This window comes from Capsicum annuum, chromosome 3 (assembly GCF_002878395.1).
Source record: "Capsicum annuum cultivar UCD-10X-F1 chromosome 3, UCD10Xv1.1, whole genome shotgun sequence".
In the NCBI taxonomy this organism is placed as follows: Eukaryota; Viridiplantae; Streptophyta; class Magnoliopsida; order Solanales; family Solanaceae; genus Capsicum; species Capsicum annuum.
Window position 1 is genome coordinate 20,277,337 of NC_061113.1, and position 27,737 is coordinate 20,305,073.

General features: G+C 35.8%; 1 long non-coding RNA gene across 1 annotated transcript; it reads left to right on the top strand.

Annotated features, from left to right (window-relative positions):
* Nucleotides 1–1,386: 1,386 nt before the first annotated feature.
* LOC107864684 lies at nt 1,387–27,737 on the top strand. The gene is made up of 3 exons (XR_001672696.2): nt 1,387–1,603; nt 10,707–10,788; nt 27,218–27,737. It is a non-coding gene; the product is annotated as an uncharacterized LOC107864684 (long non-coding RNA).

The window sequence follows — 27,737 nt, forward strand, 5'->3', positions numbered from 1 at the left end:
AATGAATCAGTGTGTCATTTCATTGAAGGATTGCATCCTTCTAAAGCATCAGTTTGAAACAGTGCATCCTTCTAAAACATCAGTTCGAAACAGTGAATCCTTTTGAAGCATCAGTTCGAAACACTGCATGCATGCATATAACTGGATGATCGAAACATAGAAAAAATTTACTGCGTTTATATTTTTTCTTTGGATTAAATTTTTGTCAAATAAATTTTGTCCAAAAAGATAGATCTCATCGATCAATCATTTGACAAATCCAAATTCGAAGCCGAGCCGAGCGAGCGACAATGACAACGCGAGGGATCTCTTATTTCTTGCCTCACTTACCAAGTGGAATAAGTGTTTCTTAATATAAACATTTGAAAGTCACATTCTCCCACCAATGTGGGAGAAATAGTATACTTTTCATTTTAGAGTACACTTTCCATTTTTGCACATCTCCAACTTTAACATGGTATTACCAAATACCGTACCAAATCAAATTTTAATTTACCGATTACTGAATTACCGAACCGATGTTATAACTATGGTATGTGGTATCTACGTTCAAATACCGATTACCGAATTATCGAACCCGAAATTTGAAAATACCGAACCGAATTTTGAACGCCCACCCCTAAGTAATTGGGTCATCAATATATTTTAGGAAAAATTACATCACAATATTATTTCTTATCACATCTACATAATATTTCATATTTTTTATTCCCTCCGTCCCCTACTAGATGGACATTTTACTAAAAATAGTTGTCTCATATTAGTTGATCACTTTACTAATTCAAGAAATCATTACTTAAATTTTTTCATATTACTTGTAATGACCTTCATGGTCATTTTCCTTGTTTTCATACATTTTCAGTGTCTAGAGCCTTTTTATAATCGCCGTAAGTTATTTATGACTTGTTAGGACTGATAGTTCAATTTTTGGACAGTTCGTTTGAGAATTTTAGTGATATAAAATATATTGTGAAAAATTTAATTTAAATTGACATTTGGTAGAAATACAATTTATTACCCTTCTAAAATATTTTTGATATTGATAAAATTCTTTAAGTTATACTATATTTATATTACTTTATAATAGCTTTTATGATCTATTAATATTTTAAACGGAGATAATAAATCTACATATATTAAAATATTATTATTATATAATAAAGGATTTATTATAAATAATTTTATATTAATTATGTTATATTCAAAATATTATATTTATTTTATCACAAACCTATGTAATATCTGAGTGAGAATATAATGGAGAGCGAGCGATGGCATTGCCACACCCCCTACACGTGGAATCCATGCAAAATGCATCCATTTAAGAGGTGTCATCATAACTAACATTATAGGGCCAAGCCATTACAAGCATTAGTGTTAGGAAATAGAAACTTTCTTACATAAGTGCAAATCCATTCATCATTTAAGTTTTAAAGATTCTGTTCTTGTAACTTTTCTTAAAAGTTTGCTATCAATGAATTTTCTCCCGTGCTTGATTAAATAGCGAAGGAAATTTTAAGATACAACACTATTTATTTAACTCGGATTCTAGAGGGATACTATTCAGAGGCTTATTGAAGAGGTTTTTAGCTTTGGCGTTCAGGTAGGCTAGGCTTACCCTATCTTTAAATTGAGCTTATTTATGGTAAGTGTGTACTATTATGTCAGTTTTGGATAAACACTTGTAGTTTGAGTACTATTTGATATATATAACATGTCTTATTTATCCGGTTAGGACCCCATTCCAGTAAATTTTGTTATCTTATCTTTCAGTATGATACATCATCTATTTCTTCAAGACATGAAATTAAGTTGCAAAACCTTAAATTTGTCCCTTTTTAATTAAGATATGTGAATGGTTAGTTAAATGTATTTTAGTTTCGGTTTAGGTTCAACATATACTTTATTTTTGTCATAATTGTGAATTTTAGTACCACTTTGGCATTGGTTATGGTATGGTTTGAATTTTAATCTTATAGTTGGGTATGGTTACTATGAATTCTGGTTCAAGTACGACATCTGGGTATGATGATTTGGGAGTTATGGTACTAATTACTGTTGTTTTAGGAGTTGTGGTTCCTCTGAGTTTCGATTCGAGTCCGGCATCTGATTATGAGTTATGTTGTATATCATATACATGTGGCCTCTCATTATTATCCACTATTTTTGGTTCAAACCCAACATATGGCCTCTTGTTATTATCCACTACTTCCGATTCAAGCCTGGCGTCTAACTTCTCGTTACTACCCATTGGTGTCGGTTCAAACCCGGTGCACATTTGGACGACTATTATGATTTCTTGGGATTGACTCAGTTATGGATTATTTATGTTTATTTTTTGTAAACACTTCTTGTGTGTCCCACCAGCTTATGGGGGTATGGTTGGGTTAATTGTCTTCTTCAGTGTGCCTAGCGGGCTTATGGGGCCCCAGTTAGATTATGTTTGACTTGCCTTTTATAACTGCATTATTTATTTTTTGTATCTCTTATACTTATTTCTTTATTGCATTGGAGTAGTTTGGTAGTTGTTTCATTTTTCTATTCCTGTTTACTGTTGACTTAGATTACACCTTTGCATTTTAGTTATACTTTTCCCATATTAAGCTTAGACGATGATGCCTACTGAGTACCCATTGATCTGGTACTCATATTATACTTCTGCATCTTTTCCCTGATGTAAATTCGAGTACCAGCAATCGACGTTGACGTGGTTTCAACCTTTCTGTACTGATTCGGAGCATGATAAATTTATTGTCGTCCGAGGCTGATCCTCCTCAGTCTACTCCAGCTTAGTCATTTGTACTAGATACGGCTTGTATATGTTGTATATATTTTGGATTAAATCTTGTACTCTGAGTATCTTTTAGTAGTGGATCTAGTACCGACCTTATCAGGTCTTGGGAGGAATTCGTTTGTATATTTGGTCCTTTTCTCTTCTCTCGTTTTGATATATTATATATGTTTCCTTTCTTGTTATCACTTATTATTATTACTGTTATTATTATACACTGTCTTTTCTGGTTTCTGCTTGTTAGCCTATTATTTATTATTTCAGATTATGGCTTGGCTTGGATACTGATGGGATAAGGTAGACGCCATCATGACTTGTGAAATCAGAGCCTAGATTTCACTAGTATTATTGGTATAAGAGCCGATGTTTAGTAGAGTCTCGTGGATCCGCACAGAGATGTTTGTATTATATCTTCAGGAGACTACGGAGCATGTTTAGGAAAAAATCTCATTTTCTTAATCCATTTCCCTGCGTTGGGTCTGAGTTGGTTTTAAATTTGTATTGGTTCACTCTTTACGCAGATGGCTAGGATGAGAGGTGCAGGAGCCGAGGATCGGAACACCGAGCCTGCTGCTAGAGTTTTGATTAAGGGCCGAGGTAGACCTAGAGGTCAAACCAGTCAGGCCAGGGACCTATCACCTAGAAGTGTGCATCGGTCAGTTCGGATCAATTTTATATACTATCGGTTTGGTTTATCGATTCTCGGTTTTTAAATATGCTAAACCAATAACCAAACCAATAAGATAATTTTTTATTGATTTTTGGTTTATCGGTTTTTAGTCCATAACGGTTCGGTTTTCGGTTTAACTGATAAAAAATACTAATAAAATAGAAATAGTAGTAACTAACATGAAAAAAATGAATCTTAGTTGCAACCAAAAATCCTATACGATGTGTTTTAATTTACAAGAATCTTCAAGTTTGAACTAAATGTTGTTAGGAGAAATTAAAAGTTTGTATAATTGAAATAATAAGTTTGTTAATTTGTAGAAATTAAAGAGAAATATATAATAAATATATAATAAGTCATATATATATATATATATATATATTCTTATTGGGTTATCGGTTTACCCAATAACCCAATAAAAAAAATCAAACCAAACCAATAACCCATTAATTTTTTTTATAAAATCATTAAAAAATCGTTAACCCAATAACCCAATAACAATAAACCAATAATATTTTTATCGATCGGTTTGATTTTTACACACCCCTACTATCGCCCGATCCTGTCATAACTCTTGAGACTAAGAGAGCTCCAGGTAGTTTGCCTCAACAACAGGTGGGCCAGGGGGAAGCCCAGGCTCCACCCAATTTTATATCTTCTTCGATTCTTTGGAATGCATTAGTCTAGTTATTGGGGTTAGTGGGCGGTCCACCAGCTGAAGGAGCTCAGTCAACAACACAAACTGGTGTTGATTCAAGGGCACAGCCTACGGTAGCGGCGCCTAAGGTAGAGGTTTCTCCAGCACCAGTAGTCCTACAACCAGCAGTAGCCTAGCCAGTCATGTCATTAGATGAGAAGAAAATGTTGAGCCAATTTTTGAGATTGACTCCACCCAGATTTGCAGGGACCAAGGGAGGATGCTTATGAGTTCTTATCCAATTGTAAGAAGCAGTCATAGAATTTAGGGTTGGTTGAGTAGTAAGGAGTGGACTTTATTGCTTATCATCTAGACACAATAGCGAGGAGGTGGTGGAGAGGTTATCTTGATTTCAGGCCAATTGGATCTCTACCAGTGACTTGGACTTAATTCTCCGAGGCTTTTTAGGGGAAGTATAAGCATCTGCGAGTGTCTTCGAGATGAGTTTGCTATTTTGAGATAGGATTTTATGTCTGTGGCTGAGTATGAGATGAGATTTCATGAGTTAGTCAGACACGCCACTATGATTCTACTTCTGCCTGTGGAGTATGAGTGTATTCGATGCTTTTGTTGGGGGATTGAAATTACTGTTTTGTAGGGCTACAAAAAGTTTGGTGACATCAGGGAAGTCTTTTCCTGAGATTGTTGAGCATGTTTATTCTATAGAGGTGATTTATCGTGAGGCCCAAGGGGGCAGCGATAACAGACCGCATTACCAGGACAGCTATAATAGTTCACAATCCACATGCCAAGGGTTTTACTGTAGGTATCCCCAGCAACAACCTTATCAGTATCAAGGTTAGCCTAGTTACTTCAAATATCAAACAAGGGTCAGCCAGGTTAAAGTAGTTCCAGTAGTTAGAGTAGTAGTCAGCCATAGAGAGGTGTTCAGTCAGAATCATTGAGTTGGGGTGGTCATTCTAGATTCATCGGACCTTCTAGATAGAGCAGGTTTCCCAGAGCATATTAGACTACGAGGATGTTAGTAACTTTGCCCATGAGTGTCGTCGGTGTAGGATAATTGAGCCTTTAGTTTAGACTGCACATTCGATCAGATTAATATCATTGTTAGCTAGAGGTGGTGCGCAGGTTCATGAGGGTGGTCCTTGGGGTTCTAGAGGTGGTCTGCATGGAGGTAGGATAAATGGTCGGACAGACATCCAGTCTAGTAGTGGACACGGTTATTTGTATGCTTTACCAGGTAGATCAGAGGCTGAGAATTCGGATGCTGTGATCACAAGTATGATTTTTGTATGCCATCAACCAACTTCTGCTTTGTTTGATCCTAATTTCATATTTTTATATGTTTATGCTTATTTTATATCACGACTGGCTTACGTTCGGAGTCCTTATCTATGCCATTGTGTGTAGCTACCCCTGTGGGTGATTCTTTAGTAGTGGATCGGGTATATAGATCTTTTTTTGTGATGATTTGGGAGTTTAATATTCAGACTGATCTCATTATCCTAGATATGGTAGATTATGATGTGATTTTAGGCATGGATTGGTTATCTCCTTACCATACGGTCTTGAATTATTTTTCTAAGATTGTTACCATAGTTTTGTGTGGTATACCCCTAATTATGTGGCAGGGTTTTGTTAATCATGCACCGTCAGGGATTATTTCTTACATTCGAGCTAGAAGATTGATATAGAGGGGTTGTGAGTCATTTTTTGCTTATGTTTGAGATGTTAGTACAGAGATCCAGTGCTTGACACCGTCTCTGTTGTTCGTGAGTTTTTTGATGTGTTTCTGATAGACCTACCTGGCTTTCTTCCGAAGCATGATATAGAGTTTATTCTTGACCTTGAGCTAGGCATCCAACCTATTTCTATGGCTCCTTATCGTATGACTCTTGCTGAGCTAAAAGATCTAAATAGTCAGCTTCAGAATCTTCTGGTTAAGGGTTTCATCAGACCGAATATGCCACCATCGGGTGCTTCAGTTCTAGTTGTGAAGAAAAAAGATTGCTTCATATATATGTGTATGTGTATCAACTCTAGGCATTTGATAAGGTGACCATGGAGAATAAGTATTCTATGCATCATACCGATGATTTGTTTGACCAACTTCAGGGTGCAATAGTATTTTCTATGATAGATTTGAGGTTTTGTTACCATCCATTGAGAGTTAGGGTTGTGGACATCCCTATGACAGCCTTTAGGACTCGTTACAGTCATTATGAGTTCCTGGTGATGTCTTTTAGGTTGACCAATACCCTAACAACTTTAATGGATTTGATGAACCACGTGTTCAGACCATATTTGGTCTCCTTCGTGATAGTATTTATTGATGATATTTTAGTATAGTCAAGGGGTAGGGAGGAGCACAAGCAACATTTGAGGACTGTGCTCCACACTTTAAGATATCATCGGCTTTATGCCAAGTTCTCAAAGTATGAGTTCTGGCTCGAGTCTATAGCTTTCTTGGGGCACGTAGTATCCACGGACGGTATTATGGTGGACCTAACAAAGATTGAGGCTATTTATAGTTGGGCTAGGCCTACGTCACCTACTGAGGTTCATAATTTTGTTGGATTGGCCGGTTACTATAGATAGTTCATTGAGGGTTTTTCTTTTATTGCAGCCCCTATGACTAGATTGACCTGGAAGGAGGTTCTGTTTCAGTGGTCTAGAAGTTGTGAGGTGAGCTTTCTAAAGCTTAAGGATTTTCTTACCTCATCTCCCATTCTAACGCTTTCGATTGAGGGCGAGGGTTTTACTATTTATTATGATGTGTTTGGTGTTGGTTCGGGGTATGTTCTGATACAGGAAGGTCATGTTATTGCATATGCATCGAGGAAACTGAAGGTACATAAGTGCAACTACCCCACTCATGACTTAGAGTTGGCAGCGGTAGTATTTGTGCTTAAGATTTAGAGACATTATTTGTATGGGATTTGCTATGAGATATTTACTGACCACCGCAGTCCTCAGTATATTATGACCCAGAAGAAGCTTTATTCAAGCTAGCACAGATGGATTTAGATGCTGAAGGACTATGATATCTCTATTTTCTACTATCCGAGCAAAGCAAATATGGTAGCGAATGCTTTGAGCTGGAAGTCTGAGAGTATGGGTAACTTACCCTTTATTTTAGATTCTCAGTGGTTGTGAGCTTTGGTCATCTAGTCCTTAGCTAATTTGATGGTTCGTTTTTATATTTCTAACCCTCAGAGAATCACTGCTAGTGTTGGGGCCAGATCTACCGTATTGGAGCAGATTTGGGGTCGTCAATTCAAGGATAGCAAGCTTTATAGCTTTTGAGAGTAGATGTTAAAGGGTGAGTCTCGGCGGGATAACCTAGATTCTGAGGGTGTCCTGAGGTTTGATGGTCATATTTTTGTTCCAAGGGTTAGAGATTTGATTCAGTTGATTCTTCGTTAGGCTCATAGCTCTAGATACTCTATTCATATTGGGAAAGTTAAGATGTAAAGGGATTTGAGGTAACACTACTAGTGGAATGGTATGCAGAGAGATATAGTAGGGTTTGTGGCTTGATGCATTTGTTGTCAGCAGGTAAAAGATGAGCGTCAAAGACCTGGAGGATTGCTTCAGTAGCTACCCATTCCCAAGTGAAAGTGGGAGTGAGTTACTATGGATTTTGTAGGTGGATTTTTTTGCATTTCCCGTGGTTTCGATAATATTTGGTTCATCGTGGATCGATTGACCAAGTCTGTATATTTTATCTCTAATCGAGTTTTCCATAGTACCGAGAGGTTATCCTGTGTTTACATTCAAGAGGTGGTTCAACTGCATGGGGTCCCTATGTCCATTATTTTAGACAAGACTCTCAGTTCACTTTTAGCTTCTAGAGGATGTTTCAGGAGGAGTTGGTACCCAAGTTGACCTTAGCACAACCTTTTATCCCTAGACTGATGGGCAGTCACAACGGACTATCCAGGTTTTGAAGGACATTCTTCGCGCTTGCGTGTTGGATTTTGGGGGTCATTAGAACTAGTTTCTACCTTTGGCAAAGTTTACATATAATAACAACTTTCACTCGAGTTTTCAGATGGCCCCATTTGAGTCATTGTGTGGTACGCAATGTCGATTTCCTATTGGTTAGTTTGAGACTTTTGAGGCTTAGCCTTGTGGCACAAATTTGCTTTGTGAGTCATTTGATTGGGTTCGGGTGATTCAGGGAAGGATATGAGTATCTTAGAGTAGACAGAGGAATTATGTTAACCGCAGACGTCGTCCATTGAGGTTCATAGTTGGTGATAGGGTCTTCCTCCGAGTATCGCCCATGAAGGGCGTAATGAGGTTCATGAGGACGGGCAAGCTTAGCCCCAGGTATATTGGACCCTTTGAGATTTCACAGACAACTGGGGAGGTAGCTTATGTGTTGGCATTGCCTCCTACCTTCTCAACCATTCACCGGGTGTTTTATGTATCTATGTTGTGGAAATACATTCAAGATAAGTCGCACATACTTCAGTGAGACTCGATTTAGTTGGATGAAAAGTTACCATTTGTAGAGGAACCATTGTCCATTTTGACCAAAGATGTTAGGCGGTTGCGCTTCAGGAACATTTCAGTAGTTAAGGTTCAGTGGCGTCACCGTCCAGTGGAGGAGGCTACTTGGGAGACTGAGCGTGATGTGCCCGCCTAGTATCCCTATCTGTTTGAGCCTTCAGGTATTTTCTTATCCTTTTACTTTCACGGATAAAAGTCCTTTTAGTAGTGGATGTTGTAATGATCCTTACGGTTATTTTTCCTGTTTTCATACATTTTTGGTGTCTAGAACCTTTCTATAATCGCCCCAAGTTATTTATGACGTGCTGGGATTGATAATTCAATTTTCGAGCAGTTCATTTAAGAATTTTACTGATACCAAATATATTGTGGAATATTTATTTTAAATTGGCATTTTGGTAGAAATATAATTTATTACCCTTGTAAAATATTTTTGATATTGATAAAATTTCTTTAAATTATACTATATTTATATTACTTTATAATTGCTTTTATGGTTTAATAATATTTTAAGCAAAGATAATAAATTTAAATGTGTTAAAGTATTATTATTATATTATAGTGAATTTATTAGAAATTTTCTATTAATTATATTATATTAAAAATATTATATTTATTTTACCACAAACCTATACAATACCCGAGTGTGAATTTAACGAAAAGCAAGGGGTGGTATTATCGCACACCCTGCACGTGGGATCCATGCAAAATGACACCAAATTAAGCTGTCGTCATAATTAACATTATAGTGCCAAGTCATTACAAACATTAGTGTTAGGAAATAGAAACTTTCTTGTATAAGTGCAAATCCATTCATCCTTTAAGTTTTAAAGATTCTGTTCCTATAACTTTTCATAAAAGTTTGTTATCAATGAATTTCCACCCATGCTGGATTGCTTCACAAAGGAAATTTTAAGATACTACTACATTTATTCAACTTGGATTCTAGCGGGATACTATTCAGAGGTTTCTTGAAGAGGCTTTTAGCTTTGGCGTCTAGGTAGGCTAGGCTTACCCTACCTTTTGATTGAGCTTATTTACTGTAATTGTATACTATTATGCTAGTTTTGGATAAGAACTTGTAGTTTCATGCCATTTGATATATATAACATGTCTTATTTATCCGATCAGGACCCAATTTTAGTAAATTTTGGTATCTTATCGTTCGGTATGATATAGCATCTATCTCTTTAAGGTGTGGAATTAAGTTGTGAAACCTTGGATTTGTCCTTTTTAATTAAGATATGTGAATGGTTAATTTTAGGTTTGATTGAGGTTCAACATATTCTTTATTTCTGTCATTGATTGTGAATTTTGGTACCACTTTGGCATTGGTTATGGTATGATTTGAATTTTAATCTTATAGTTGGGTATGGTTACTATGAGTTTCCATTCGAGTCCGATATCTGGGTATGATGATTTGGGAGTTCTAGAACTGATTACTGTTATTCTAGGAATTATGGTTCCCCTAAGTTCCGATTCGAGTTCGGCATCTGATTATGAGTTATGTTGGATATCATAATTGTGGTCTCTCGTTATTACCCACTATTTTTGATTCAAACTTGGCATATGACCTCTTGTAATTATCCATCACTACCAATTCAAGCTCGACCTCTAGCCTCTCGTTACTACCTATTGGTGCCGGTTCAAGAACGATGCAAATTTGGATGACTACTATGATTTTTTGGAATTGACTCAGTTATGAATTATCTGTTTTTATTTTGTGTAAACATTTCTTATGTGTCCCACCGGCTTATAGGGGCACAGTTGGGTTAATTGTCTTCTTCAGTATGCCTAGTGGGTTTATGGGGGCCTAGTTAGATTATGTTTGATTCACCTTTTATTACTATATTATTTATTTTCCGTATCACTTATACTTATTTCTTTATCGCATTGGAATGGCTTGGTAGTTGTTTTACCTTTCTATCCTTGTTTACTGTTGACTTAGATTATACCCTCATATTTTAGTTATACTTTTCCCATATTAAGCTTAGTCGACCGATAATGCCCACTGAGTACCCATTGTTCTGGTACCTATACTACACTTCTGCATCTTTTTCTTGATGCAGATCCGAATACTAGAAGTCGGTGTGATGTGGGTCCTACCTTTCAGTACTGATTCAAAGCAGGGTGAGCTTACTGTCATCCGAGGTTGATCCTCCTCTATCTATTCCAGCTTAGTCTTTTGTACTCGATATTGCTTGTATATGTTGTGTATATTTTGAATTCTAACTAGTACTGTGGGTATCTTTTAGTAGTGGCTCTCGTACCAACCTTACTAGGTATTAGGAGGGATTCGTTTGTATATTTGGTCTTTTTTCCTTCTGTTGTTTTGATATATTATATATGTTTTCTTTCTGGTTATCACTTATTATTATCACTACTATCATTATACACAATCTTTTCTGATTTCTGCCTATTAGCCCATTACCTATTGTTTTGGGCTATGACTTGATTTGCCTATTGGTGGGATAAGTTGGGCACCATCATGACTTAAGAAATCAGGTCGTGACATTACCTTTGTAATTAATTCTTTTAAAAAATGTTCACACTTATTTGTAAAATTTTCATAAGTCTTTTTTACGGGGTGAATTAACAAAGTTACCTTCTTAATTATGATTTCTTAATCACCATGTGATATGAAATGTGTTCAACTAATGTGAGACGAAGAGAGATTTAATTACATCCTATCTCATATTTTTATATTTCTCTCTCCATTGTTCTAATATCTCCCAAATTTTTATCATTTATATAGTACATCTCCATCTTTCTCTCAATCTCTCATTTTACCTCTCTTTGTCTCTCTGAGAAAGCATTGTTGATGTCGACAAAAAGCTTTCATCTTAGTGACTCCCATCGTCTAGCCACCACCAAACCTGCAGTCCTTTCCTTCTTCTCCCTTCCCTTCACTCCACTCTCGTATCCTCCTCTCCACCTCCATGTCTCTCCTATCTACGATCATCTCCAATCGAAAAAACCACTGATGAACCACCACTAAAATAAAAACCTCTCAAAACTTTATCTTCTCAGTCGGATGTCAAAGAACTTCGATAAGATAGGTGAAGATCTAGTCAGATTTGATAAAAAATGTTCGCCCCTTCCTCCCTTCCTCCCCCTTCAGGGAATTTCTTTCTGTTCTTTTCCTCTATTCTAGTCGAAAAGGGTTAGATCTATACCAAAAAATGTATCAAAACTATAGTGTATCAAACGTATATAATGTATGAAAATTTTTTATTAATACATTTACCAGAAACATGCAAGATATATGTATGAAGCAACCAAATGTATCAAAAGCATATTATATCAAAAATATCAGAATGGTTAGACTTATGAGAAACATGTAAGATACATTTGTGTAAATATTGAAATTTTGTAGACTCTACAAGAAGAATTCAATTTCTGTTAAAGTTCTTGGTGACAAGTATATCCTAAACCTAACTTGGTGGCTACTCTACTCTAAATCTCAAATTACTCCTATATGAAGGGATAAATATTTCTTCATATAAACATCTCCAATATCTCATAAAATCATGGGATATTCATAAAGATATCATCCTACATTCAAGAAATATTCTACTACGACCCTCAAACTACGTTGAAAATCAAGAGAGAAGAATCAAGGGAGGAACATAATTGTACCTATATTTTTTATCAATAAAATTCTTGATTCTATATTTTTGTTGTGATTAAAATTTATTTTTCATGAATTAAAATTTATTGAAAACAAATTGGCACGTTTGGTGCGACCAAATCTTCTGTAACGCCCCAAGTCTGGTACCCCGGACGCTACACGATACTAACAATCCCGAAGGACCACTAGCTAACACATGACTGATATCTGTATCTAAGCACTGGATAATAGTAATATTATAATAACAACATAACTGAAATAAATGTAGAAATCTGGCGAAAAACTTTCCATAAGATTCAAAATACTAAATAATACTGAAAGAAGAAACATCTGAACAAGGTATCATAATACCATGACTGAAATAACTCTCTGAACATGCTATAGTCTGAAAGCCTCTAAACTGTCTTAATGAGGAGTTAATGGGACATGTCCCCAACTAACTCCGTCTACTGAACTGAATGTGATGAATAAATAAAATAAGATAACATCCTCAAATGATGAGGACTCACTGCTAATCTATCTGCTGAACGTCTGATCTGCTAAGGATGCTTAGGAGCTCATACGTCTGAACCTATGGTATAAAACACCATATCACAAAATAAAAGTATGCGTCAATACGTGTGAATGTACTGGTACGCAAAGTGAGGTAAGGCTGAATGCAAGGGTTCATATGTATAAACTATAACTGACTGGATATTATGAGAATAACTGAATGAGAATACATGCATGACTATATAGACTGTAACTGAAATCATGAGGATTTTGAATACTGAGTTTCACTGATAACATGGATTACTGATAACTGATATAACTGAAAATTGAGTGACTGTGTCTGACAGTCCTGATTCTAATAGAATTAGCTGAGTTTCGTACTGAGCTGAGTGACTGTATCTGACAGTCCTAAAATCTATAGAACTATTTGAGTTTAATTACTGAGACTGAGACTGTGACTGTGGGAGGTAGTCATCTAACCGACATGCCTCTAATAAGATATTATAACTGAGTTAAGGTCCAATCTGTAACCCCATTTGTAAAGGTGTCAATACCGCGCCACTAGTAAGGACAAGCTGTAAGTGACCCTCATCTGGCATGTCCCCAAAGAAGAATGGTAGGACCCTCATCTGGCAGTGTTAATCCACTTCATCAACCCTCAACTGTTAGTGTTGATGTCTCAACCTATGCTGGCTACATAATTTTGGAACACAAGGATTGTTTCTAAGGGACACACCCTTTACTGCCGGTGTGTGTCCTCATCCTTGGGTTAGCTCGGTGCTGAATCCTAATACCAACTGAATAGACACTGAACTGATTATACTGAGATGAACTGGAATGAGTTCACTGAGTTCTGTAGACTGATAAAATATTATTGAATTCTGTTAACTGACTGAGTTCATGGGATTATTGAGTTTTCCTAAGTCATGTGACCTACTGAATTCTACTGTATTCTGAAACTGACTGAGAATACTACTGATCATGGCGTAACTGAGATTATCATGAAAATGACACTGGCTTTAGGCACACAGCTAACTTATCGGGTATTAGATACTCCGGGACTCGATAGCATGAAAATAAATACGACATGATACTTCTTGAACCCATAACGATTTTCAACAATTCATAAGACAATCATTAGGGATTTCATGATGCACTTGATACTCATAGTCTTGTACATGAATAGGGATACATTCCAACATATCATAAGTTCACAAATCTAGTCTCATGAACACTCCATCAAATCATCAAAAGACATAACATTAGCATGGGAGTCATTTTGAATATGTAGTTATAGTCTAAGTTCATCATTTAGATCAATAAAGGATCATAAAACACAATTCTACTCACTTAGGTATTTTATCAAACACATGGAATGCATATACTTAGGCTAGGGTCTGAACATTAAACAATTTCATCATTGCTACATTAATCAACCCAATTTCATGAAATTCAATTCATATGCTAACATAATATCAGGAAATACATAAAGATTCCATCATGGAAACCATACACAATTAACAACATGGAAACAATTTCAATCCATAACATGAGCATCATTATTTAAGTTTTAAAAATGGTTTCTTCAACTTCAAGGATGAAAGGGATCCTTGGATAAACACTTTACATATTTTGGTGGTTGATTTCTTGAAGATTGATGGAGGAAGGCTTAAATTCTTGGCTTGAAATTAATCACCTAGGGTTTCTTGTTCTTGTAAAATTGAGAAATAATGAATGTATTTAGCCAAAAGAGGACTAAATTTTGTGTTATGAGGGATGAAGGTCAGGAAAAATGACCTAATTACCCTTAAGGACACGACTATTTAATGACTAAAAACTGGGCACCGACGCGTTGAGCGACGCGGGCATCAACGCAATACTTGACGCGTCGCACCATGATCGCTCCAAGCCTCAATACTTTTGACTGGAGACGCGGTGCGCCAAGATCGCGTTGGTCCACTGTTTTGGACTTCAAAAAATAGTCTAATCGAGGTTCAAAAAATTCAAAACTTGTTCGGGAACACCTATTGACCTTCCTGATCATGAATCAACAAAAATATAGCCTTTTAAGGGACATTAAGGTCGCAAAATAAGATTGTCAACTTTCAAAGGCCAAAAATAAACTAAGTTTGGAAACTTAGGTTGAATTTTCTAAGTCTAAGACCCCTTGACAAGCTTAAAGGACTGAATTAAGCTTAGGAATTTTGTGGGGTCTTACAATATCTTCCCCTTGAGAATATTTGTCCTCGAATAAGACTGACTACGATGGGAGAAATACTAAGCTGAAGTATACACTGAACATGAATTACTGAAACATGACTACATGATTGTCATTACTAAGATTCATACTGAGCATGCAAATCTGATGCATGATTTCATGACTAAAATGATACATAAATGCATGATTGAGAGTACTGATAAGCTGATCACGTATATCTGATGTGTGAATATATGATTAAACTGACTCATGAACATGCGACTGAACATGCAATGGTAAGGATACCAAGTTTGAAATGGAAAATAGAGCATGAAACTGAATACCAAGTTTGTAACTGAAATCTGAACATGAAATAAAATAAGCTTAAGGAAAGTCATTACCTTGGGCTGAGCCTGAATTAGCGGATAAGAGGTGAGGATACTTGGTCCGAATGTCTGCTTTTTCTTCCCAAGTAGCTCCATCAACAGACTGATTTCACTAAAGAACTTTGACTAGAGGGACTTCTTTGTTCCTCCGTCTGCGAATCTGATAGTTAAGAATTTTGACTGGAATTTTCTCGTAACAGAGACTATTCTAGATATATACACCTTAAACAGGGACTACAACTGATGGGTCACCTATGCATTTATTCAGCAAGGAGACATGAAAGACTGGATGCACGAAATCTAGATCTGAAGGCAACTCGAGCTCATAAGCTACTTTGCCAAAACGATTGAAAATTTTGAAGGGACCGATATATTGGGCACTGAGCTTTCCCTTCTTGCTGAACCTCTTTACTCCCTACATGGGAGAGATTTTTAGGTATACATAATCATCAATCTCGAAATTGAGATCCTTTCTGCGCATATCTACGTATGATTTCTGTCAGTTTTGAGTTGTCTTGAGCCTCTCTCTGATTAACTGAACTTTCTCTAAGATATCAAAGACCAAGTCAGACTCTACCACTGCAGCTTCATCGACTTCGAACCAACCGATTGAATATCTGTATCTCCTACCATAGAGAGCTTCGAATGGAGCCATTTGAATACTAGAATGATAACTGCTATTGTATGCTAACTCAACCAAAGGCAAGTGGTCATCCTAATTACCCTTAAAGTCAATTGCATACGCTTGCAGCATATCTTTTAAAGTCTGGATGGTCTTTTTTGCTTGACCATCAGTCTGAGGATAAATAGTTCTACTGAGGTAAACTCGGGTACCAAGTCCCTTTTGGAATGCTTTCCAGAAATGATAGGTGAAATAGGTACCTCTATCCGAGACAATAGACAATGGAACACCGTGCAATTTGACCCACTCTCTAATGTAGAGTTTGGCGTAATCCTCGGCTGAATAAGAGGTATGGACTGGAAGAAAATAAGCTGATGTAGTCATTCTGTCTACAATGACCCAAACAAAATCATGCTAATGACGAGTATGAGGCAAACCCGTCTTAAAGTCTATGTTCACTTTTTCCCACTTCCAAGTAGGAATATTGAACTCCTGCATGGACCCACTTGGTTTCTGATGCTCAATCTTAACTTGCTGACTAGTTAAGCACTTAGCCACAAACTCTGCAATGTCTCATTTCATCCCACTCCACCAATAGATCTCCCACAAATTACGATACATCTTAGTGGCCCCTGGATGAATAGAGTAACGCACACCATGTGCTTCTGCAAGAATTCACTGCCTTAAGTTATCAACACCTGGCACATACAGATGACCCTGACAACGCAATACACCATCTCCCCCTTGGGAGAAAACCTCTATTTTTCGATCCTTGACTGACTCTCTCAACTTGACTAGACTAGGATCTCCATCTTGCTTTTCCTCCACCTCGAAAACTAGAGATGATTCTGAACTATTCTGAACCCATATACTACCTTCTGTTGAATCGACTAAGCAAACACCTAGTCTAGCTAACTGATGAACTTTCTAAGTTAACTTCTTCTTACTGTCCTCAACATGAGCAACACTACCCATAGATAGTCTACTGAGATCATCAGCCATTACATTGGCCTTGCCCGGATGATAAAGAACACTCAAGTCATAATCTTTCAAGAGCTCTAACCACCTTCTCTGACGAAGATTAAGATCTTTTTGAGAGAACATATAATGGAGGCTTTTGTGATCTGTGAACACATCTACATGCACCCCATACAAGTAGTGCCTCCAAATCCTTAAGGCAAATACTACGGCTGCTAACTCAAGATCATGAGTAGGATAATTCTTCTCATGAGGCTTAAACTGTCTAGAGGCGTAGGCTATGACCTTACCATATTGTATGAGGACACAACCCAAACCTACTCTGGATGCATCGCAGTATATGACATACCCATCTAGAAGAGTCAAAACTGGAGTTGAGGTGAGTCGAGTCTTCAACTCCTAAAAACTCTTCTCGCATGAATCTAACCACTGGAATTTGATTTTCTTCTGAGTTAATCTGGACATAGGGGATGCAATAGACAAAAATCTCTCAACAAACTATCTGTAATAGCCAGTCAAACCCAAGAAACTCCTAATATCTGATGGAGAGATGGGTCTAGACCATTTTCTCACTGCTTTGGTCTTTTAAGGATCGACTCTAATGCCATTATCAAAAATAATATGAAAAAGGAATGCTACTGACCTTAGCCAAAATTTGCACTTACTGAATTGGGCGAACAACTGATGATTTTTGAGAGTCTGTAATACTATTCTAAGATGGTCTGCATGATCATACTCACTGCGGAAATAGACAAGAATGTCATCTATGAAGACTATGACGAACATGTTTAAGTACTGCATGAACACACGGTTCATCAAGTCCATGAAAAATGCCGGGGCATCGTAAGACCAAATGACATGACTAAGTATTCGAAGTGACCATAACGAGTACGAAAGGCTATTTTTAGAATGTCACATTCTCTGACTCTAAGCTGATGATAGCCTTATCTGAGGTCTATCTTGGAGAAATAGATGGCACCCTAAAGTTGGTCAAATAAGTCATCGATTCTGGGAAGTGGATATTTGTTCTTAATCATGACCTTATTAAGATAATGGTAATCTATACACATTCTGAGAGAATTATTTTTTTGGTGCACAAATAAGACTGGTGTGCCCCATGGGGACACTCTGCGTCTGATAAATCCCTTATCTAAGAGATCCTTCAACTATTTATTTAGTTCTCTGAGTTCTACTAGTGCCATTCAATATGGCAAAATAGATATAGGCTGAGTATCTAGAAAAAGGTCAATGCCGAAGTCTATTTCCCTTTCGGGAGAAATTCCGAGAGAATCTTCGGGAAAGATATCTGAATAATCATTCACTACTGGGACTGATTCAAGACTGGGAATTTTGAAACTAGAGTCCTTAACTCGAACAAGATGATAGACACATTCCTTAGATATTATTTTTCTTGCCCAAAGGTAGGAAATAAGCTGAACCCTGAAGGCTGAAGTCCTACCCCTCCACTTAAGGACAGGTTCATCAGGGTACTAAAACTGGACAATTCTGTTTCTGTAGTTGACTGTGGCATAGCAGGAATGAAGCCAATCCATGCCGAGAATGACATCAAAATCAGTCATATCTAATTTGACTAAGTCTGCTGAAGTGACTTTCTAAGATATCATAACCGGATAGTTCCTGTATACCCGCGGGGCTATGATAGTTTTACCAACTAGGGTAGAGACTGAGAAATGCTTTGTGAGAATTTTAGGAGTGACTCCAAAATCCACTACTATATAACGAGTAACAAAAGACAAAGAAGCTCCTAGATCTAGCAAAGTGTAAACATGTAAATGAAAGATCTGTAACGTACTAGTGACCAAATCAAGAGAATTTTCTTGATCTTGTCAGGACTGAAGAGCATATAGTCAATTTGGGTGTTGCCCACTGGTGGCGCTGGAAGTAGCACCCTGCTGGTTTGAGCGATCGGACTGAGCTGAGGAACAGTTATGCTAACCTTGAAAACCTGACTGGGGATAATTTCTAACTCTATGGCCTAGCTTGCTACATCCAAAACAAATATTACTGCCAGCTCTGCAAATACCCTGATGATTCTTGCCATAAGTCTGACAAAGAAGATGAGTTCGGGCACTACTAATACTGCCTTGAGACTTAGAGCCTGGCGCCCTATGTTTGTTACCATTCCTGAACTTAGGAACTAGAGAACTGGTTGACGAATGAGCTGGAACTGAGGACTTTAGGTGAAATTGAGAATGATTTTCACCCTCTAACTTAGGCTGACTGAAATTGAAGCTACCTGTTCTAGCTCTCTTATTATGTTTTTTCTCTCCGTAATCTTCTGTGCCTCTATTTGTTGAGCATAGATTATAAGCTTGGCTATGTCCATCTCACTAATCAATATGGCGGTCCTGCACTCCTTGACCACACTATCATTCACTCCAGATACAAACTTACTCATCTTAGCCCTGGTATCTGCCACCACATGAGGAGCGTATCTAGCTATTTGAGTAAACTTAAGAGAATACTCTTTCACTGTGATGTTTCCCTGCCTGAGGTTAGTAAATTCTAGCACCTTAGCTTCTCTCAACTCTAAGATAAAGAATTTATCTAGAAAAGCGGTGGCAAACTCCTCCCAATCAATAGGTCCTGACTCTATAGCCCTCTTTGTTTTCCACTATATGAACCAAGTGTGAGCCACATCCTATAACTGATATACAGCTAGCTCTACACTCTGGATAACAGTCACTCCCATAATATCAATAATCTTCTGCACCTGATCAAGATACTCCTAAGGGTACTCATCTTTCTTAGATCTAAAAAAAAGGAGGATTCATTCGGTTGAAGTCCCGAATCCTAGCTGCAGCAGAATTGGCCATTGGGTTCGCTGGAACGACAGCTAGACGTTCATTCTAGGTGACAACTAAATAAGCAAGAGTAGTGAATGCAGCTCTGAATTCTACATGGGAAACGTGTTTGTCCAGGGGATCTGCCTGAACGGGTTGAGGGGCTGATTGATTTCCATTTCTCCTTTCATTAGTCCTTTTGGGGGTATGTTCTGTAAGCGAAAGAAAAAAATGGATTAGACTGAGAGTTTAACTGGAGCTCATGCTCACTTGCATGATATGAATACTGAAAGAAGGGAAACTGTTCCTCAAACATATTATAGCCTCTTATACATAAATATGGCGTGCAACAGACCTATGCATAAGACTTTACTAGATGCGGCTTTTCAGACTTCCTAGGACATTATTGAATCTCAGGCTCTAATACCAACTTTGTAACCCCCCAAGTCTGGTTCCCCGGACGCTACACGATGCTAACAATCCTGAAGGGCACTAGCTAACCCATGACTGATATCTGTATCTGAGCAACTGGATAATAGTAATATTGTAATAACAACATAACTGAAATAAATGCAGAAATCTGGTGAAAAACTTGCCATAAGGTTCAAAATACTAAACAATTCTGAAAGAAGCAACGTCTAAACAAGGTATGATAATACCAAGACAAAAATAACTGTCTGAACATGCTATAGTCTGAAAGCCTCTAAACTGTCTGAATTAGGAGTCGATGGGATATGTCCCCAACTAACTCCATCTATTGAACTGAATGTGATGAATAAATAAAATAAGATAACATCCTCGGATGATGAGGACTCACTGCTAATCTATCTGCTAAATATTTGATCTGCTAAGAATGCTCTGGAGCTCATACGTCTGAACCTATGGTATAAAACACCATAGCACAAAACAAAAGTATGCGTCAGTACGTATGAATGTACTGGTACGCAAAGTGAGGTAAGGCTGAATGCAAGGGTTCATATGCATGAACTATAACTGACTGGATATCATAAGAATAACTGAATGATAATACATGTATAATTATATAGACTGTAACTAAAATCATGAGGATTTTGAATACTGAGTTTCACTGATAACATGGATTACTGATAGCTGATATAACTGAAAATTGAGTGACTGTGTCTGATAGTCCTGATTCTAATAGAACTAGCTGAGTTTCGTACTGAGTTGAGTAATTGTATCTGACAGTCCTAAAATCTATAGAACTATCTGAGTTTTACTATTGAGACTAAGACTGTGACTGTGGGAGGTAGTCATCTAACCAACATGCCCCTAATAAGATATTATAACTAAGTTGGGGTCTAATCTGTAACCCCAATTGGAAGGGTGTCAATACCACTCCACTGGTAAGGACAAGCTGTGAGTGACCCTCATTTGGCAGTATCCCCAAAGGAGAACGGTGGGACCTTCACCTGGCAGTGTTAATCCACCCCATCAACCCTCAACTGTCAGTGTTGATGTCTCAACCTATGCTGGCTATATAGTTCTGGAAGGCAAGGATTGCTTCTAAGGGTCACACCCTCTACTGTTGGTGTGTGTACTCATCCTTGGGTTTGCTCGGTGCTGAATCCTACTCCCAACTGAATAGACACTGAACTAATTATACTGAGATGAACTGAATGGGTTCACTAAGTTCCGTAGACTGACAGAATATTACTAAATTCTGTTAACTGACTGAGTTCATGAGATTACTGAGTTTTCCTGAGTTATGTGACTGACTGAATTCTATTGTGTTCTAAAACTGACTGAGAATACAACTGATCATGGCGTGACTGAGATTATCATAAAACTGATACTAGCTCTAGGCACACAGCTAACTTGTCGGGTATTAGATACCCCAGGACTCGATAACATGAAAGTAAATAGGACATGACACTTCTTGAACCCATAACAATTGTCAACAATTCATAAGACAATCATTGAGGGATTTCATGATGCACTTGATATTCATAGTCTTGTACATGAATCGGGATACATTCCAACATATCATAAGTTCACAAATCTAGTCTTATGAACACTCCATCAAATCATCAAAAGATATAACATTAGCATGGGAGTCATTTTGAACATGTAGTTATAGCCTAAGTTCATCATTTAGATCAATAAAGGATCATAAAACACAATTCAACTCACTTAGGTATTTTATCAAACACATGGAATACATATACTTAGGTTAGGGCATGAACATTAAACAATTTCATCATGGCTACATTAATCAACCCAATTTCATGAAATTCAATCCACATGCTAACATAATATCAAGAAATACATAAAGATTCCATCATGAAAACCAAACACAATTAACAACATGGATACAATTTCAATCCACAACATGAACATCATTATTTAAGGTTTAAAAATGGTTTCTTGAACTCCAAGGATGAAAGGGATCCTTGAATAAACACTTTACATACCTTGGTGGATAATTTCTTGAAGATTGATGGAGGAAGGCTTGAATTCTTGGCTTGAAATTAATCACCTAGGTTTCTTGTTCTTATGAAATTGAGAAATAATAATGTATTTAGCCAAAAAGGGGCTAAATTTCATGTTATGAGGGCTGAAGGTTGGGGAAAATGACCTAATTACCCTTAAGGACGCGGCCATTTAATGACTAAAAACTTGGCACTGATACGTTGAGCAATGCGGCACGTCGATGGCATTGATGCGATACTCGACGTGTCGCTCCATGATCGCGCCAAGCCTTAGTACTTTTGACTGGCAATTCCTGCAACAATATCGACCAATGTGATAGGTGACGCGGCGCGCCAAGATCGCGTTGGTCTACTGTCTTGGACTTCCAAAAGTGGTTTAAACGAGGTCCGAAAAATCTAAAACTCTTCCGGAAACATCCATTGACCTTCCTGATCATGAATCAACAAAAACATAGACCTTTAAGGGACATTAAGGTTGCGAAATCAGATGCCAACTTTTGAAGGCCAAAAATAAACTAAATCTGGAAACTTAGCTTGAAGTTTCTAAGTCTGGGACCCCTTGACAAGCTTAAAGGACTGAATTAATCTTAGAAATTTTGCGGGGTCTTACATCTTCCCTTTTATCACTTTTATCATAAATTAGATATGCAAATCTATAGCCGTAACACTGTAAGATGGAAGCTCTATGGGTACTTCAAGATGAGTTTCATCAAATCTACACTCCGGCAAGCCTTGAAGTAGGGGCATGTGTAGACGTCGAAATTTTGTTGACTCTATAAGAAGAATTCAATTTCTGTTAGAATTCTTAGAGGTTACTATACCCTAAACCTAACTTGGCGGCTACTCTACTCTAAACTCTAAATTACGCCTATATAAAGGGGCAAACAATCCTTTAAAGTGTCATCTTTAATATCCCACAAACTAATGAGATATTCATAAAGAGATCAAACATCTCAAATATCTCATAAACTCTTGGGTATTCGTAAAGAGATCTAGATCTCCAATACCTCATAAATTCACGGGATATTCAAAAGAGATCAACCATCTCTCGACAATTTCATAAACCCATAAAATATCACAAAGGGATCAAGACTTTCTCTTCTTGATAATCAAATACTTCAAGAAGATCCACAAAATCCTTTTTTATGGAGATCAAATTCAAATCATCCTATCTTCCTTTTATGGAGATCAAATTCAAAGTTCGAGAAACACATCATTAATGGCCCTCGAATTATGGAGAAAATCAAGAGAGAAGAATCAACGGAAGAACAAAATTATACCCATATCATTTATTAATAACATTCTTGCTTCTTCATATTTTGTTTGTGATTGAAATTTATTTTTCTTTCACTATAAAATTTGTTGCAAACAATGTGGTTAAACAACTAAATGTATCAAAGTCAAAATGAATCAAAAGTATCAAAAGAAATTATAAAACTCAGATACATAAAATTATAAGACTCGGATGGTGAGATTATAAAACTCATATACATAAATACATAGATTATGTGTAGATAAATGATTTATTTTAAAATTATAAGACTCGGATGGTGAGATTATAAAACTCATATACATAAATACATAGATTATGTGTAGATAAATGATTTATTTTTAAAAATCTAATTTAACTAGTTATGTATCACACAAGATAATGTATCTAATATTTTTTATGAGATTTTATTTAATACTGTAAAGTTATGAGAGAGGAAGTAATTAGCTCCTATAGTGATAGAATTTATGTAAGTTACCCTAAATTTTAATATTGATTTTAGTAACTTACAATATTTTTTAAAAAAGGTTATAAATGCCACATCATTAATAATTATTGGATAGAATTTTCCATTGAAAAAATTAAAAATTATTGGAAATTATATCCACCCCAAAAATTGATGAAAAGAGGATGGGTGAATTGAAATGTTCTCACTTAATTGACTCATCAAGGAGTGTAGTCGGTTGTCCGGCAAGTTAGATTCATAGGTATATATATATATCAAAATATAGCGTAAAGTAAAAAGACAGATAATTTTATACTAGTATATAAGGGTGGGTCAAATATATTTGTGGCACAAGGCGAAAATCAAACGGAAGTTTTAAAATTTTAAGAAAAAATAACTTTCTTCTAATGAATTCTATTTTCAAAATTATATAATCAATTTTTTTCTAGTTAATCTTTTTTTAAGTAATAATATAATCAATGCTCTAATCTTTTTGAGACATAGTACTCTAGATATATGAACTTCTTCTAATGATTTTCTTTTATATAAAAAGAATTGTTTTTTCTATAAATAATATGTAGTTTTTATTTTAAAAAATCTATATATATTATCGTAATAAATGAAACCCCTCAAATTTAGGGCCTAAGGCAGCCGCCTATTTTTTTATGAGGTGGAGCCGCCCTGCTAGTAAAAATCACCGCTGTGGTGCCTAGTACAGACCCCTAGAATTACAAGGACTTTCTTTAGTGCTTTGTTGAAAACTAAAGTGTACAGAGAGTTTCTTGATTTCTTCTGGATACAAAACACGAATTTTGAATCTTATTACTCAGCCTCTCTTGTATAACCTCAACCATGACTATCTTTTTTCTTTTTTGTAACAATTATAAACAGCTAGATTACAAAGTTTTATGAAGAATGAAAGAGTACAACCAATAGATTCAAGTAAAGTTGCTTGATTCTTTCTTCCTCTTCTTCTACTTTAAATACTTCTTGATGGACGTTATCTTCGTACTCTAAAAAAAAATCCAAGAGATTTTCTCTCAATCATAGATTTGTGTGAATTCTTTGATTAAATATGTCCCCAAAGAAAATATAATTTCTTTCCTTCTCTGATGAACTTCTTTCCTATGCAAAATCTCTGTTTGGTTGATTGAATATATCCTTTGGTGTCCATATCAAATATGTCCACGAAGAGAAATATAAATTTCTTTCCATCTCGATATCAATCTGCCTTGAACAGAATCCTTGCGTTCTTTCTTAATTGTGTGCGTACATGAGCAATTACTCAAAGTTATAATACATGAGCAAACACAAGAGTTTTCTAAACCATAGTTTTTGTTTTTCTTAATTTTATTTTATTATCTTAAAAAAAAAATTAAAACTATGGATTTTGTAAGATAATGAAGAAACTGTGGGTACATATTATAAATAATACTTCCTCCATTTCGTTTTAGTTGGTCCTCTTACTAAAAATATTTGTTTTAGTTTAGTTGTATTGATGAAATCAAGTTGATTTTAGTATGTTCTTCCAATACTATCTTCAACATTAAATAATTAAAAAAAATGTATTTTCTCAAATTTATATTTTTTTCAAAACATAATTAGTAAGATTAACTTGATAAAATAAACTCCTCATTAATATTTTTGTAAAAAAAATGTCAAGTCAAAAATAATCAACTATTTTGAAACTGAACGAGTAAGTAATGAAATAAAAGTGCAAAACTGTATCAGAGAAAATAATGGAAAAAGAAAAGATCTTTTATTATGAGTATCTTACCATTAAAAGCAGGAATGACAAAAAAAAGAAATGAATTTAATTAAATGCATTTACTGATAAGATTTGTATTGACAAAATCCAATGTGTATTTTGATAAATATAATTTACCATAAATAGTATTATATCCTTTTATCTCTTAACAAAAAAAATGTTAACAAGATTCGAAATAGCTGTACCTTTTTTCTTGTGGAGCCTCCTGGATCATCGTTCGACCCGTAAGTAATTTTTTTTTTTATCTCTTCGCTCTTTTTCTTCTTACTTCTCCTCCCCGTAAAAGGTATGGATAAGGCCACGTATATCTTAAACTTTTCGAATTCCATTTATTAGATGTTATATATAAGAAAACATTTACTTCTATAAGTCTCTTATAGCATGCATTTCCCCAATAACTTGATTAGAAATTGGAGTTTATCAATTAAAGAGAGGGGAATGTGTTTGTAAGCTTGATTCTATTTCTTGATCCTTTATTTTTAATTCTTCATTGGTGAATGTATATTTTAGGCTTTATACATGCATAAGGTGGCTAATGAGAATTTACGTGATATGAAATTGGTTTAGTTGTGTCTAATTTTCTTTATAAATCATGTTCAATTTAATTTTGAAATTCAATTTGAAAAAAGTTTTGCGGGAAACATTTATGATGTCATGTCCATGAATTTGTTATAGGAGTATCAATTTTCTACACAACTTTTTCCTGATCTTGATCTAGGTTTTAGTATTAGGGAGGTTGAACTAACTTGTAATTTAGTTTAAGCCAAAAAATCATATTTCCAGCCTGAACAGTTTGATTTTTTTTTTTTCATATACTTTACATTGATCTTTCATACAAATCGAAAAAACAAGATCCAAAATAGCTTGATTTTTCTTGCTTTTTGCTCGATAATAGTGCTCTATGATAATATTTAACTATGATAATAATCATTTTCTTTGTGCAATTGATCTTCATGTTATGTTATATTATAATATATTATCTATAACAATATTTTGTTGTAACAGTCGATAAATATTGAGACAACGGGAATTATTATAGAAAAATTGACTTTATAAGTTTTATACTCATTGATAGATGCTGGCTCATTATTCATTTTAATAATTGTGTGTTATTGGGTTTTCTCCCTTGTTAAAGATCGGATTACTAATAGTATACTTTGTTGTTTGGACTCTTCAAGAATGTCAACGGATGCGTGTCGGATTTTTCATAACTAGTGTATTTTTGAAAAATCTGACACAAATACAATATCAAAAGTAAAGAGTCCGCGCAATTTAGATACTATGTAGCTCATTCCTCTTTAAAGATGATAGTAATTGTTTTGTTGCTAACTAGGAATATAACAAAAGAACATGGATTGGCAATGAAAAATTTTGTTGATGAATTTCATAGATAATTTTTTTCTAAGCAATGAAAGGAGGCATGCCATTGTTATTTATTTTAGAGATACGTCTACATAATATTTTATTCGTTTTTGTTCAACTCATTTTTGACCTGTTCATATCCGATCCGACCCGGCTGGTTAACCTCTTTATGCAGAGAGGTAACAAATGGATGCCATAGTGGACTCAATGGAGAAGGCATATCAAGAATTTGTAACAGCAGCAGCCATTGTGTTAGAGACAAGCGAAGCTAATGGTGGCAAACAAGTAGATGGTGTGGATCCATCTCTTGAAAGTTTCATTCGACATTTGCAATTGTTCAAAGATACTTGTGATGAAGCACAAGAATTTGTTGAGTATTTGAAGAATAGTTTAGGATGTGGAAAATTTCCAAGTAATTTGTCTAATTCTCCGGAACAGGTGTCAGATAATGATCATAGCAATTCAACGTCGAAGACAGATGCAAGTACATCAAAAACTTAGAAGAACGTTCAAATATTTCAGACAAATTGTTACGAAGAGCTGTTAGCCTAGATCATAATGGGCAAAATGGTTGAAGTTAATGGAACAATTTGCACCACTTGTTTGTTTTTTGAGATTTTGTAAGTAAATAATGTTCATATGATGTTTCTCAACATTTGACTAAGTTTAATTTATTATCCATGGTTTTATTTTAG